At 46.6% G+C, this 15,166-nt stretch overlaps 1 protein-coding gene across 1 annotated transcript in view; it reads left to right on the forward strand.

Moving 5' to 3' along the window:
• Positions 1 to 204: 204 nt before the first annotated feature.
• sema6bb (sema domain, transmembrane domain (TM), and cytoplasmic domain, (semaphorin) 6Bb) overlaps positions 205 to 15,166 on the forward strand; it is a 147,533-nt gene continuing 132,571 nt past the window's right edge. Inside the window, exon 1 of the mRNA XM_080877284.1 lies at positions 205 to 2,372. The gene's annotated coding sequence lies outside the window, so the exon portion shown is untranslated. The remainder of the gene's footprint in view (positions 2,373 to 15,166) is intronic.

Here is a 15,166-nt window from a genome sequence, read left to right on the forward strand (position 1 = left end):
CCTGAGTAATGATACCGCTGTCGAAGAGGTGTCCTCTGTTGTAACCGCAGTCAACCTGTACAAAGACATTCAGCAACTCTCTTGTGGAGAACACAAACAAGTTTCAAGTTTTAATTGCAGAAGCTACAAAGTCACAGACGGCACGGGATGATAAAGTAAGCAGGATAATTAATGTTAATAAGTATTACAGTGCTGGGGCAAGCAAATTCTGGCTGTGCAAATGAAGATAAGAAAAAACAAAAAACCAAACAAGCAAAGCAAAGTCCTACAATACTGTGAAAGTCACAGAACGCAAGTGGATTTAGAAAAGGGATAAATTCATGTTGCAGCAACATCTGCCGCTAAAAAACTAGTATTGCTTACATAAAGTAACAGAGATGATGAAATCTTTATTACAGTTTATCTTAATCTGAATGGCTATTTGACTATCTCCCTCATAGGAGAGGCTCTGCTGTGTGATCAGCAGCTTGTATGAAGGCTGTCAGAGCACTTGCAGTAGATTTATTAAGATGCTAAAGAGAGTGAGCTACACACATGAGCCTTCGAGCCTGCGAAAGTCATTATTTCAGCAATTAATTATTCATGAATGAAAGCTTAAAAGTAGCTTTGGCTCCAAGCAATTTCACTGAAAGGTCCAGTAGGTTTAAACTCCTTTAACTTAACACAGCAACAGCACTGCCGGCTCTCACCGCTCCCTTTCAAAGTCCTGCTTGTTTATATCAGTGTCACTTGAACAAACACAACTGGTTACACATTCATTTCAAACACAAACCCCAAATTGTGCTGAGGAACAATTAGATTTGACTGGAGGCTTATTGAGATTTAATGAGAGGGAATTATTCCTCTATTGTGTTAATTTAGGCTCAGTGAGAAGATGCAAATACAGAAAGAGCTTAAACTCAGCATGGAAACTGCTCAAAGTTGCTGAATGCTTTTCTGGAATTACAGTGAGCAGCACTTTTAGGAACTGTTATTAAAATTGTTTCCACTTGAAAAAGTTTTTTTTTTTTTTAAATAGAAAACAACTTTCTTTTCATAGGGGATGATTTCATTTTTGCATTTTAATGTCTTTCAGCTGTTTGTTTCGAGGTTTAAATGTGGTGAATTTCGCGCATGTTGGGAATAGATGACACTGGGACACTGTGTGATCAACATGCATCCTCGGGTAGGCTATTTGGATCCGCTTTATTGCTCCCTGGAAGCCTATTTCAGGTACTTTCCACACTGCTCCACAGAGAGGAGAGCAATAAATGCTCATCTTTATCAGGAAACGGCTTTGAATCGGCCTCGTTGTTTCATCTTAACGTCAGCACAGTAAGCGGAACCGTGAGGAACTTCTCCAAACCTTCTGTTGTTTGTGTTTCAGAATAAAGGTCTCTTGGAGTAAAGAACGGCGGGCTCTGTCAGGTGCGTGCCTCAGGTTGAGTTTGAACTCGTGCCTAGCGCCACTAATCAGTCATCACTTTGCCACCGTGAAACTGAGTTAACACTGAGCTGACTGTAGGAGCGCGCATGCCCCAAACAGCTGCCTGACTTTGATGTTCGGAGGCTTTGGGCTTGCCTCACCGTTTAAGCCCAATTAGTCATTAATCAATTCCATTCCACTCGCTGCATGATTCTGCTTCAGGTTTTGGCTCTAACAGGCTCAGTGCCGGAGATGCTGTAGCTCACACTGCCGCTAGAAGAAACGCCGAGGTCTTCCGACTCCACCGGAGCTCCAGAGTGCCGCTCACGGAGCGGAACTGTTCGCGATCAGCGGATGAATGGGACTTTGCGCTGGACCCCGAGCCCGGCTTTGCGCGAAGGTGTGGCGCACAGGCGGTGAGGAAAAGTCCTTTCTTTCTCTGAGAGGCGCGGAGGAGAGCGCACTGCTGTGAGGACGCGAGGCTGAGAGCGGCAGATGTCAGTCCCAAACGCCGCAGCTGCTGTGCCACTGTGCCGGACGCCCGTTGTCGCTTTCTCCTGTTCGTCAACCACTGCTCCCAGCGCGTCCACGTCCCTCGGGGGGAGATTTCGGACGGCTGTGAGGGAGTGCTGCTGCAGATATTAACGGGGAATGCCATGTGTCGCCGCGCGACATAGGAGCTCTTTGTGGGCTGTTCTGCACCGTGGACAGGTGGTGCCCCGTGTGTGTGTGTGTCCGTGTGTGCGCTCACACTAGCAGGGGGTTCGGACAGTTGTCTGGGGGATGTCAGGCCAGCGTACGAGATCAGCGTTTGCCAGAGACAGGTGCGGCAGGGAGGAGTAGTTTCCAAAGCCCTCCACCGGATCTGGTAACGCAGTAACGAGCTCGCTCTCGGATATTTTGTACCCAGTGAGGAGACACAACGGACTCGCGCTGCTTTCACTCTTCTTGTCCCTGATAGTGAGAGGTAAGTGGACCGAGCTGTCCGGTGTGGAGGTGAGGTGTGGTGCGCTTTTTGTGGCGCTTTGACGCCAAAAAGCGCTTTTCGGGGAAAAATGATTATAGGAAGAAATGTACTCATCAGAACCGAGCCGACCCACAGGACCGGGCTAACCTGGTCTCTGTGCATCAGCGCTACAGTCGCTCTCACTGTACAAATATCATACTGCGTAGCTTGCAGCTACGCACAAAACAGGCGGATTTCTGCTGCCCGCAGCCCGAAGGCGCTTCACCTTCCATCCATCGGTATGGATTTTCATCCTTAAGGTTTGACTAATTGCATCGTGATGAGGTGTCAGTGCAGCTCAGTCAAACAGGTTCTCCCGGAGGGTTCATTGTGAATTCTTGATTTATCCTCTTTGACTCTGGCGTAAGGCTCAATTACAAAACATCATTTCCAAACCCAGAGTTGCAGAACAGTGGACGCACAGTGAACCCGATTGGTCAGACGGCCCCTCTCTGTGAACTGGTTTGTTTGTGCAGTGAGTGGGATTTGTGTGATTGCATGTTATCTGCTGCTGGTCTGTTCTGAAGTCCTACCCGCTTGGCCCCCAATGTCCACCACTCCTGCCTTCAAGCTCTGTCATCTCTCCCCCCCCCCCCCCCCCTCTGCAGTAGCTGCTGTCTTTACAGTACATTGGGCTAGTTGGCTGGATAGTATCAGAATCACATTTTTGCTTTTGTGCAAGGACCACTACTTCTCAGTAGCTGGCTCCTGGTATCTTGAAGTTCTCCCATTTGGGGGCAGTGTTTTTGTTGCGGTCCCTGTTTCAAATTCAAATTGCTTTTCAGCTTCCTTTTGTCCAAAGCTGAGGTTTGTGGACTGGAAAGTGCAGTCCCCAAGGGTCGAGGCATTCCTATAATAAGCACTGGTGTAAGTGAGGGGAGAGAAGAATAAGAGAGACATCTTGAAAGAGTGAGACAGTGCCCCCGGACCAGTGTGAGGGTAGGCACAGCTAAGAGAATACCAGCACCTCCACTAACCTTTCTGTCGCTACCTTGTCAATCAGCCTTCGAGGACAAGAGCCTCTTTAATTCCTCTTCCTCGAGTCCGGGCTGTCACCCACTCTGACAGCCAGGGCTCGGGGTTGCTGCCGCAGGATCCACACAGTTCCTCTGTCCCTGCTGCTCACATCCTGCTGCACCAGTCTGTTTCAGACCTTTCTTAAGGGATATACAAGTTTGTGGCGAAAAGGACGCAGAGATGATCGTGAACTGGAAACCTTCTAATGTGTCGAGGCATCTTTGACGTGACAGAGTGGGAGCTGTCCTCTTTTTCTCAAGTGCTGACATCCCTTTTAAGGCCCATCACACAATCAGTAATTACAAGACAAATGCTATCACAGGAAATTAATAAACAGGCGGCAGAGGAAATACCGCTGTGATAGGATCTGTAATGGATACAGGTTTTATTTGTTTGGAAGCCATGGACCAAACACCCTGTGAGAGTTTAGGAGAGAAGCATTGTGACGTGTTTATGGAAAAACTGATCAAAATTTAGGTTGTTAACAAGATTGAGGAATGAAAATTATTAAGAGACAGACATTAGAGCTTCCGACAGATAAGGCTAATATAACCGTAAGCATTACTGAAAAAGAAATTAGATTGAACTCGTTAACAGCTTCACAAAAGTGACTTTTGATGGGATTCATAATGAGCTACCTGAGCAAAGCTGAATCTGAGGAGTTTGTGCATGCAGTGAAGGGGGGATAAATGCTTCCTCACTCAGTATATAAATAACTAGACAGTAGGAAGCATTGCTCCTTCCAAGAGAAATGACTCAGTGGAGGACAAGATAGCACAAAAAATTATAAAAGGCAAACATAAGGAAAGCGATTGATGAAATGGTGTGCCTGATGTTGGAGCTGATGTCCTGAGCACTAAAAGTGATTAGTGGAAAAACCCCAACAGAAGAAAAAGTAATAGATCCGAGTTAGATCCAAACGTAGGAGCAGGATTTATTTTTTTTTTTTGTCAATGGAGAACTCAGATAACAAGGCTAAATGAAACGAGGCAGGGGGTTAGACCAGGGGTGCCCAATCCCGGTCCTCGAGAGCTACCGTCCTGCAGCTTTTAGATGCATCCCTACTCCAACACAGCTGAATCAAATGAATGGCTTGTTATCAGGCCTTTGCCAAACACGATGGCACGCTGAAGAGGTAATCAAACCATTTGATTCAGCTGTGTTGGAGTAGGGATGCATCTAAAAGCTGCAGGACGGTAGCTCTCGAGGACCGGGATTGGGCACCCCTGGGTTAGACTGTTCCAAGGTCCCAGTGCTGATGTCAGTTTTTGGCGGCGTTTTCTCCTCGAAGCTTAACAAACCGCTCACTGGAGCTTGGCTAATCCTTGGCTAGCAGTGCCCAGTGATTTATTATAAAGTTAGCTAATTTAGGGAGATCTGCAATATCCCACCATGCACGCATGCCCTCGACAGATCCACCGCGGTCTGGAGTCGGAATCGCAATTTAGTTATGGGAATTGTTTGTGTGTGTGCAGGTCAAAGAGGGAGGCAGAATGAGAGTTTGTCTATGTCTGTCAAAGAGAACCACAAGGACCAGTGTTCTTCATATTGTGTCTGCCTTCCTGTGTATGGACTTTGTGAGGGCATGTGTGTGAGTCAGTGTGTCTGAGCCCTATACAAGTGTGATTCAGCACTGTCCAGCCTGGCTTGAATGGGTGCCCTGTTTGTGCCTCATTTCTGACACCAACAGCCGCTCTGCACCCCTTGCTTCGGGGCAAGTGTTGCACCCTGTGTGCTAAAATAACAGGTGCCTTTATGCAGTGACTTAATCCCTCTTCTGCACCTTCCTCCAGCACCCCGCCGGGGGGGGTTACGTCACCTGTGAGACTGGGTCTGCTCCAGCATAGAAATCAAAAACATAGATTAGTCAGACAAAGCGTTGTTTTCCAGATTGGCTGAGGAAAATGTTACGGCATTAAGTCTTACCTCATCAAGGTTTTATTTTTACATTCATTCCATCTGACTGCAGAAAGAAATTTGTAGAAACCTGAAATCTGTGATTAGAAACTAGGATTTGAAAAGCCTTCTTAGACCTCCTTACTGCCAGGGTTTCTTCTTGTTCTTCTGCATCTATTATCTGTTCTTTAAAGGGCACAGATGATTATCCGTGTGCACCATCACGATGAGGGCTACCTGTTTAAAAAAAAACAACAACACCAAGCCATTTTTCTCGAATGATATTGATAACCAGTTCCAGGCATTGCCCTCTCCCAGATAGTAAAGACCTGCAGTGATACTGGGAATACTCCAGTTGGTTAGACAGTGGTGCTGTTTTCTGATGTCAGGTTTCATAAACTGAATAAATAATCCAGATCGTGTCATCAGGTTTGTTTGGGCTGTCATACATCTTCTTGGGTTTTTGCCAGCCTAGCAGAACTATTCGAAGCATCCTTCGAGGGAGCAAAGCTCTCACCACCTACATCAATCTAGTGTGAGCCTGACAGATGAAATAAGACGAAATACTATTGAGCTGCACGGTCCGGGGGGCTCATGCTAAACCCGGCACCCAGGTCTCTTTTTCTTCTTCCTTTCTCTTCAGAGTACCCCCCCCCCCCCCCCCATTACCTCTCGTCACCCCCCTCCTCCCCCTCTCGCTCTAAAGTCTCCTTTGGACCTTGATGTCAAGGCCTCTCAGGCAGTGTGGTCTCCGTCTGCAGGCTGTCAGGGCAGGGACACTGCCCACTGGGACCCTGAATGGGACAAATTGACCGTAACAATGTTCCCACTTAGCATGTGGAGCTGGAGAAAGAGAAGGTGAAAAGAAGGGACTGATGATTGAGGGGCAGGCCAGCAACCGGGGAGGGAGAAAGTGGGGGTGCAGGCAGGAGGTGTATGAATTGAAAACTTATATTTAATCATGCTGCTCGTTTTTTGAAAATCCTGTCATCTCAAATTCTCCCTCCTGCACACACACACACACACACACACACACACACATTGCTTTGCTTGTTGTTATTTGCCCAAGGCTACTGCTGGAGTTGCCATAGCAGCAGGATAAACACATCTGCTTGTGACCCTGCGAGCGCGCGCGCGCACACACACACACACACACACACCTCATTCTCAGTGCCCAGCTGCCTTTCATGGGTTGGGGGTTTGTCAAGGCTGGCAGTTTGATCTGCACTAAGGTGTTACCACTGCCTCACAAAGGGTCAAAGATCATCCAGCCCCCCCATTAAAATGCAATAAGACCCACAGCCCAATGGGACCACCACCGCCATTTAATCACACACCGCTGCTCCCTCATCATCTGCCCTCTCCCTTTTATCTTTTAATCACTTGTTTTTCCAGCCCCGTCTTCCTTTCGCTCTCATCTCCCCGTCTTCACGTCTCTTATGCATCCAGTGCAAATAAGCCGAGGCAGCCAGAGTAGATGAGTGTTCAAAGAAGTGAAGCTCGATAGAGTCAATAATAAGTGGTTTTTCAGTGTTCTTTGAAAAGTCTGCCTCGTATAGCCGCTCTCATCTGCAGCCGCGAGCCAGTTTCTCCTCAGAATTTGTAAAGTCTTAATTTCAGGATTTTTCCCGTGCCCTTTAGCTGTGACAGAATGTCCCCGAGAAGAAGTCGGAGTGAGATCGTGTTGTGTAAGCCTGAGGTTGTGCAGTATGGCAGCAACAAAGAATGCAGCAGCTATCACTACAGGCCAAGTGGCTGCTGAATGAAGATGCTTCCCATTGCAAAGCTGCCATCCCATACAGGCTTATTGTATCTCCAAAGGGAGTGTGTGTGTGTGTGTGTGTGTGTGTGTGTGTGTGTGTGTGTGTGTGTTTTTTCCTGTTTGTGAATAAGGTACGAGCAGCAGATTCTTTCATTATCTGCAACAGTGAGAAAGAGACACTGTCACATGTAAACTGTAAACCGAACCAGGAGCGATCCAGGACTGAAAGACGAGGCAGACAGACGCGATGAAGATGGACACCGGTGTTTGCTTCCCCGATGCAAATAAACAATTTGTGTGTGTGTGTGTGTGTGTGTGAGCTCAGTGTTTTCCACAGCCTTTTTGCATTCATATCTTTTGGGGACATCTAATTGACATAATGCTTTCCCTAGCCCCTTACCCTAACCATGCAAAATGAAACCCTAAACCTAACCATAACCCAATTGTAATCCTGTCACTAAAACCACACTTTGAGTCTCAAAAATGCCTTCAAACTTGTGGGGACCATGATTTTGGTTTCCATAAGTATAGTAAACTTCCAATTTTTGGTCCCCACAAAGACATGAATACACACTCTTTGGGTTACTCTCACACTCCTGACGTCTCTGTGTCAACAGAGCCTCCTTTTTTTTAGCAAGAGAAGAAACTAATGAGGGTCTCTGGTCCCAAATACAACACGACCAGCCGACTGAGACTCCCACTCAGAAACGAGCCTCCACAGGCCCAAAGCAAAGAGCACCACATTCAGTGCCAGCAGCAATGCCGCAATTATATTATTTTTCTTCTCTGATGTGATAAAAATAGCAACACTCATTTCTATAATAGCATTCACAGACACATGTTGTACACCTCCTTGGCTAGATCTCCCTTGTTAGGTTGCTATGATAACGAAGAGCATAACTAATAAGGCACAGTTTAACAACTGTGCGGTTGCAGACACGGTGAAGAGGATGCCGGTCACACACATCCTGAATCATTTCCCGCATCGGCACAGCGTGAATCTGAAAAAAGCGTGCCCTGCGGGCCGGGCTGGTATTATCCCGCTGCTGTTTTATGGCTGATTCATTTCTTTGGGGAACTTCCAGCCCAAATGACTTTATCTGGTTGTTTTATGGCTGCGGAGGAAGAGCAAAAATAAAATCAGTGTTCTCACGTCGGCATTGTCTGAGTCTGCTGCTGACAGAGTTGTTTACGGCTGTTGTTGCTGCAGCTTTTTTGTTTTGTTTTGGGTTTTTTTGCTCGTGTTGCTCCGGTCTCTCCAGCATCGCGGTTTTAAGTTTCTGACTGTACTCTTTAAAAAAACAAAAAAGTTAATGTCTCGTTGTGCTGCCAAGCTGCCACTTGTTTTGTGCTTTGAGGTAATTAACAGCTTAATGTGCTCGGTGACCTGAGGGAATCAGTCATGCTGAAAAAACAAAAAACTATGGCTCGCTGGCACCGGGCGGAGGGCAGTTGGCGAGGTGGAGGGGACGGAGCAGAGACTGTGACCTGCTGTCTCTCCTCGCTCAGTAATGGTGAAATGAAGAGAGAGTGGGGAGTGAGTGAGGCAGGGCAGGGTATGGTTTATGGATGGAGCTGCACTGCAAGGTATGTGGGGAAGCTGGGGAGGTGGAAAACAGTTGAAGGGTCTTGAGAGGAGGCTTGTTCAGCCTGTGTTGCTCTTGGAAAGTGGAGGCAAAGTGGGTCCTTCAACATACTTGCCTAAATTAATGGCTCAGAAGCACCAATTAATGTACAGCCTTGCTGTGGGTCTCTGCTGTGCTGAATCAAAGAGGTCTTGCTGTGTGGTGCGTCTGCTCGTCTCCCAACCGTCATGCATGTGTGCACGCGCTCACAAACACCCCCACGCAGTGGAGATTTTGGCCAAGGAAGTCGATCCAATGAGGGAGAGATGAGATGAAAGCTTCACACAGAGCTAACAAAGCTGAATGTCAAGGTTAAAGAACAAAAAGGATGATGATTTGGGGCTTTGTTAATAAGTGCTGAAAAGATCAAGGCAAGGTCGAGTTGGATGTCTCGGATGAGAAGAGCTGAAATAAGGAGTGGAGGCGGGATGAGGACAGAAATCGCAGAATCAGACTGGGACCCATCTGGAGGCAACAGGTCTGATGACAGCAGGCGGGTCCTCGATCCAAGCGTCCCAGCCGTGTGAGACAGCCAGGACGAGAGCCAGGGTCTCCCCTCGTCCAAGACCCCCGGAGACTCGGCCCGTCCACCGGCAATCTGTCCCCTGGTACTTAACCACTTGAGCGTGACAGAGAGGCATGTTTGTTATGATGGGTTATGGATTACAATTGTTCCAGCTGAAAGTGGATGGTTGATTACACGGTATTAGCCACCGCTGTCAGAGATGAGTGGATTCTGTGGGGATGGTAGACGGTCTGTATACCGAGGAGTTATGTGGAAAATGATTTATGGATTTAAGCTTTTTCACAGCAAATCTGTTAATGCAGTAGTCCTGGTCGGAATTCATTAACATTCATTTCGCTTGATATGAGAAGCAGTGACAATAGCAGTAACAAACCAATAAGCCACAAAAGCAAAATAATTGATATCCTACACACATAACACCTCCTTCTAAAGCCTGCGTGCTACAATGGAGCTGATGATTGGCAACGGCTCTATGCCGGGTTTCTCTGCAGTTGCTGTGCATTCAGAATACCATAGCTAGCGTGCACACAGTAGCTAGTGGGTCATTTGTATTTGCATGTAAATGTTTTTCACCCCTTGGCTTTGCTGGTGAGGCAATCAGAATGGGGCTCTGTCTGCATCACTTAGAGGGAGGCTGCAGTGACTGACTGTGACATTCAGAGCTCAGGCCAGGCTTCAGCATTTACTTTCATTTGCTTGTTCACTCAAACGTTCGTTTCTGTGGGAAGGCAAGGGCAGAAGACGAGAAGGGGTGGCTTTTAAAAAAAATGTTGATGCAATATCCAGTCAGTAGATCCTTTAGTCCATGATCATGTTCTCATTATTCATAGCTTGATTTTTCTCTAAACCTCCAAATTGGACCGTGTCATCCTGAATCCTCCTACCTCATCATCACACTCAGGGGGGGCCTGAGCTTGGACCCTTTCTTTGTCCCGTATGGCGCCACCGAGATATACACTCGCAAGATTTCTGTCTCGGTAGGACCAACGTGACACACAACCACACACGCACACAAGCACGCACACCTCCTACATGCCGACGATGGGTACATGTGCGAATGCATGTCCGCACTACGGAGGAGTGTTTGTGCTCGACTCACGCAGCACGTCTCGGGACTTGGCAGTCCGTCAGGCATCTCTCAGCCTCTGTCATTAAATGATGCACGGCCCTGTAGGTCCTTTAGGTTTGGCTACCTTGGATTCTCGGGTTGCCGAGCGAGGCTCGCAGGCAGAAGAGACACCGACAGACGAGAACAGCGAGGAAGGAACGGATGTGTGGGTGAATGAGTTTGAGCAGGAAAGAAATGAATGGGTGAATAAATGAGTTCCCCCGCTGCTACTCATTTGTGTATTTATGCCACAAACGTGTCCAATAAACACAGTATTTAAACATGTCTGTTACGATGACCGCAACGTTCCCCGGTTCAGTTTGTTCGCTCTGCTGTATCGATTTTGCGTCTTTGTCTGAGAATGCGAGTCTGTCTCTGAAAGCCTGGGAAATGTTGCTCTATATAGACACAGAATAAACAAAGAAAACATTTACATAGTTTTCCAGTTTATGCTCATGTGTGTTTGATGTCACACTTCAAACATTTCTCTAATCCTACTGTTTGATATTTGAGCCCACATTTGTTTCTGTCTCTTCCTTTTACAATTACGTGATGTTAGTGTGGCAGAAAACATTGCATTTTTGCTGCCGTTATGTGCTCTTTCCTTATAAATGCAGTCGCAGTACTTCTTCACTAAAGCTGAAATGTTGAAGTGTTGGTTCTAATTCGATAACGTGGCCGCTGTCTTCTTGTTTAAGGCTCTGGGTGTATTGATTCTGACAAAGCTCCACTTCAGTAACTCCTAAAACAACTGCTCTTTTTGACCTCGCCTTACCTGGCAACATCATCACCATGGTGCCTTGACATCCTGACACGCAGCCTACTTGTTACCTGCTGTGGCTGCTCTAACCTTTTCAACAATTATCTGCTTGCTTCTTATAAATAGCCTCGCTTGTTCTGTTTCATTTCAAAACCAGCCACGCTCTCATCTGGCTTTCTGCAGCAGCAGCACAAAGAAACTTGATACCAGAGTTTAAACCGAAGCAATAAACAAGACAGAAAATGCCCGAGCTCCAGCTCTGCAGGCTTGAGATATGTCATGTAGCATGCAACATTAAGGGCGTTGCAACAGAGGAAAAGCTTCCACGTTGTTGGTGTAACAGCAAGAAAAACAGAGCAAAATGATCCGAATCATTATAAAACAGGCAGCCAGTGAGTTCCCTCCCGGATCCACCTCCTGCCTCCTCAGCATTCCTTTCATTTGTAACGCGATTTTTCTTTCTCTTCAATTTTTCTGTTATTGATGAGTCTCAGTGAGTGTGTCTTTAATTGCTCAAGCCCGAGGGTGCGAGCCGAGTGCTTAGTTACAGAAACACTGGTGAGCGCTGCTCCTGCCAAATGTTAAAGATGGCACTTAGCCTTGAGTGAGGTTTTAGTTTTTATCGCTTGCCTGCCGGACAGCACCGTTTTGAGCATTTAGTCTTTATTTTTATTTACTCTCTTTTTCTCTGGGCTTGGCTCGTGCCGCTCCACCTGGCACCGGGATCCTCTCTGCGGCCACAAAAGTGCTGTGGCTTTGAAGCTCTGCAGGGCTGAGGCCGTAATGGGAGGACGGCTCCAGGCTATAATGCCCGGATAGCTCCGGGGCTCCAGTGTTTGCTCCCTGGTTCGGATTTCTGTCCCCTTTCATGACACAAGGCTTTAAAGACATGTGGACCAATTATGGTCTGGCTTGTTATCTACTTTTCCTCATCACCTCCAAACTTGGTTTGATTCAGCTCTGACATCAAAGGTGAAGTTGACAGATGCAGCAATATGGATCGTAACAGCATAAAATGATGCCAGAGTGGTAAGTACATGACAGCGTTGTTGTTATTGTCACTCTCTGGAGCTTTATTCAAGGCAGAAATAACAACTGCTTGACACTCGGTATTTATGGCTGTCTTTTCTTTTAATTGGGTGCATTATGTTCATTTCCTTTGCAGCTTTTCAAATCTAATCAGAAGGCTAATTTACTGTCTTCCGGGCTTTAGCCAGCTGTCTCCCAGCATAGACATTTTCCCCCTTCTTCCATCTTTTCCTCTTCTGTGTGTGTCTCCATTGTTCCTTCGGCTCATTTTTGCAGTCAAAGTGAGCGTGAGTGTGTGAGAGTAGGAGGTGGGTAGGTTAATATGATAGGGTCCCCTGCTTTGTCTGGCAATAACACAACAAGGCAAGTAAAAATGTGAAGAGAATTAGTCGTCTGACAGGTCTGAGTCACCACACAGCTGAGAAGAGCAAGCCACTGTGAGCGCCTTAATGAATGTAATAACACTCCTCTGCTATAACGGCTCTCTATGTGGAGCGCACACACACACACACACACACACACACACACACACACACACACACACACTCTCTTTAGGCACCTGGCCTCTTATTCATACATTAGTACGTAAACAAAATTCCCAAAAAGCAAATCGAGCCGATTACGTTCTCCGCTCTCACGTCTGCCTGTGTTTTATGATCCGTCACAGCTCAGCGTTTTCTTGTTATTGTCAAGTTCGCTCCCCACTGCTGATAAGGAGTAATTGCAAGTGCAGCAGTTGACTTGCTTCTTCCTTGAGAGTTACCATCCAGGATGAAGCAGGCTTTGAGACACTTTTTGTCTACATCGGTATCTTTGTCGAGAGGTGGGGAGATTTCGTTTGCATCTGATAATCCCTTTTCACTCCTGAAATTAGTTTCTCTCTCTTGAGGGGAGCACGCAGAAGCAAAATTACAAATTAGCGAGGATTACAAATGTAAAAGTGTGAATCAGAGCAGATAGGGAAATGAGTTGGGTGTGTGTGTATGTGTGTTTCTCTGCGTGTATTTGTGCAAGTGGTTTCTCTGGCAACAGTCAAGGACTCTAGCTGGGATACTCACCTGATTAAAAATGAATAGATCCCTGGATGGTGGAATCAGGAGGAGGGGAGGGGGGAATGTGGAGTGGCAGCCGGAGGACTCTTTAGTCATCACACACACACACACACACACACACACACACACACACACACACACACACACACACACACACACACACATATACACAAGGTTGGCTCAGTGGCTCATTAATACACCTTAGCACCACCGGCTCCAGCAGGCAGCTAGCCAACTTCTGAAAAAAGCGTTGAGACGCTGCCACCGAAGGCCGCCCTTTGCTGGGTGGAGGGATAGACCGAGGCCACTGGCAGGTTTCAGGTATCACTCATTAGTACCCAGGCAGAAACTAATGAAGAGCCTGGAGAGACACAATGACACAGACAGAGAGAGAACGAGACACAGTTCCTGAAACGTCAACATGAGCGCGAGCACTCGTGCGCTCGCCGACACAACCGTTTTCACCGAGGAGTCGATATTCGGTTAGACTCGAAGGTTAAGGAGTGCCCGTGCAAGTGAACACGGTGATAAATCTCAAAGCAGAACACAGAGTCGTCGCTGTATTTTGGTGAACTAGTTCTCTTTCATCACCAAGTGCCAGGGGACGCAGACACACAGGGGAGGCTAGTAATAGAAATAACCTCAATCTTTGCTCGTAAACACATCTCGTGTTTTTAGGCGTGTCCCAGACCTCTGTCCACCTCCCTCAGCAGCCCGCATCAGTGTGATTAAGGAAACAACACTGATTTTATCACAGCACTCTCAGAGCTAAAGTACCTTTATGTATTCAGAGTACAGGTACACGGCGTTGTGATCGTCAGGCGTCTCAGCGGTCCCGTTCAGAGGTTGCTCGTTTTTAAGGCTGTACGGCCAAGGCAACCGGTTTCTCCTCCAAACCCTCCTGAAACTCTAATTCTTGTGCATCTCATTAACGTGACCGATTGTGCACTTGGAAAGAGCGGGCCATGGTTTTAGAGTAACGAGGCAAAGCGTTTGCTGGCACACGAGTGTGAAAAATCAGAATGCCCACTCACATTGAGTCATTTTTGTCTTAGATCATCCCGACGGCTGCAAGGAGCCCTTTGACATCTCATTCTGTGTCAGAAATGGATTCCCATCTTATTTAGATGGCGACTGAGCCTGTGTGGACGGATTTGTGTGTCCCTCTGCCTGCTCGTTGTTTCGGTTTCTCCGTGCTCGTGACGGTTATGGTGTCGTAGGTTTTAATGCATTAATTACCATCTTAATTAAAAGCATTCTTCATACAGAGTTCAGTGAATTTAACTGAAATAACCACAGAGACCATCCACAAAACCCTATGTGAGATCATGTACATATTCTGTACACAGATACTCAGATTCAGAGATTTTTGGGAGGACAAGCAGAGTTGTCCTAGTAGCAGGCTGTTTTTATTGTCTATGTTTGTGAGATGGGTCAAAAGAATAAAATACCCCACACAGTCCAAAAAGGGGAAAAAAGAGAAAACGCCATATTTATAAGTAGAAAATGACTTTCTTGGTGTTGTGAATCCACTAAGTGGTGTCCCTGAATGGGTGAAAAAAGCAATAAGATTTAACGTATACGGCATTTTTGTTATAATTAGATGTGCTGAGACTGTTTAAAATGCAGGCAGGCTTCAGAGGGAAGGAAAGCACAAACCCTCAGAGCCATCGCTGCTGTTTCATTACAGCTGGAACACAACATACTGCGAAGAGGAAACGAAGACTGAAATTCTCACCCTGACCAGTGTTTTATCCACAAATATATAGTTTCAACTGTTATTTATCTTTTATGTAAACTACTGCAAATTCCTACCATTACTGTACTCTTAACATAGAACAGAGATCCTATCATTCGAGGGCCGGCTTTATTTATAGAGCAGGGGACAAATTTAGGAGCAAGAGTCAAGTTTATTCTTTAAATGTCAGAACCCCCCCTCCGCTAACCCACCTGAAATGTTACAGCCAAGGAAAGACAAAG

Source organism: Rhamphochromis sp. 'chilingali' (assembly GCF_963969265.1).
Source record: "Rhamphochromis sp. 'chilingali' genome assembly, chromosome: 3".
Lineage (NCBI taxonomy): Eukaryota > Metazoa > Chordata > Actinopteri > Cichliformes > Cichlidae > Rhamphochromis > Rhamphochromis sp. 'chilingali'.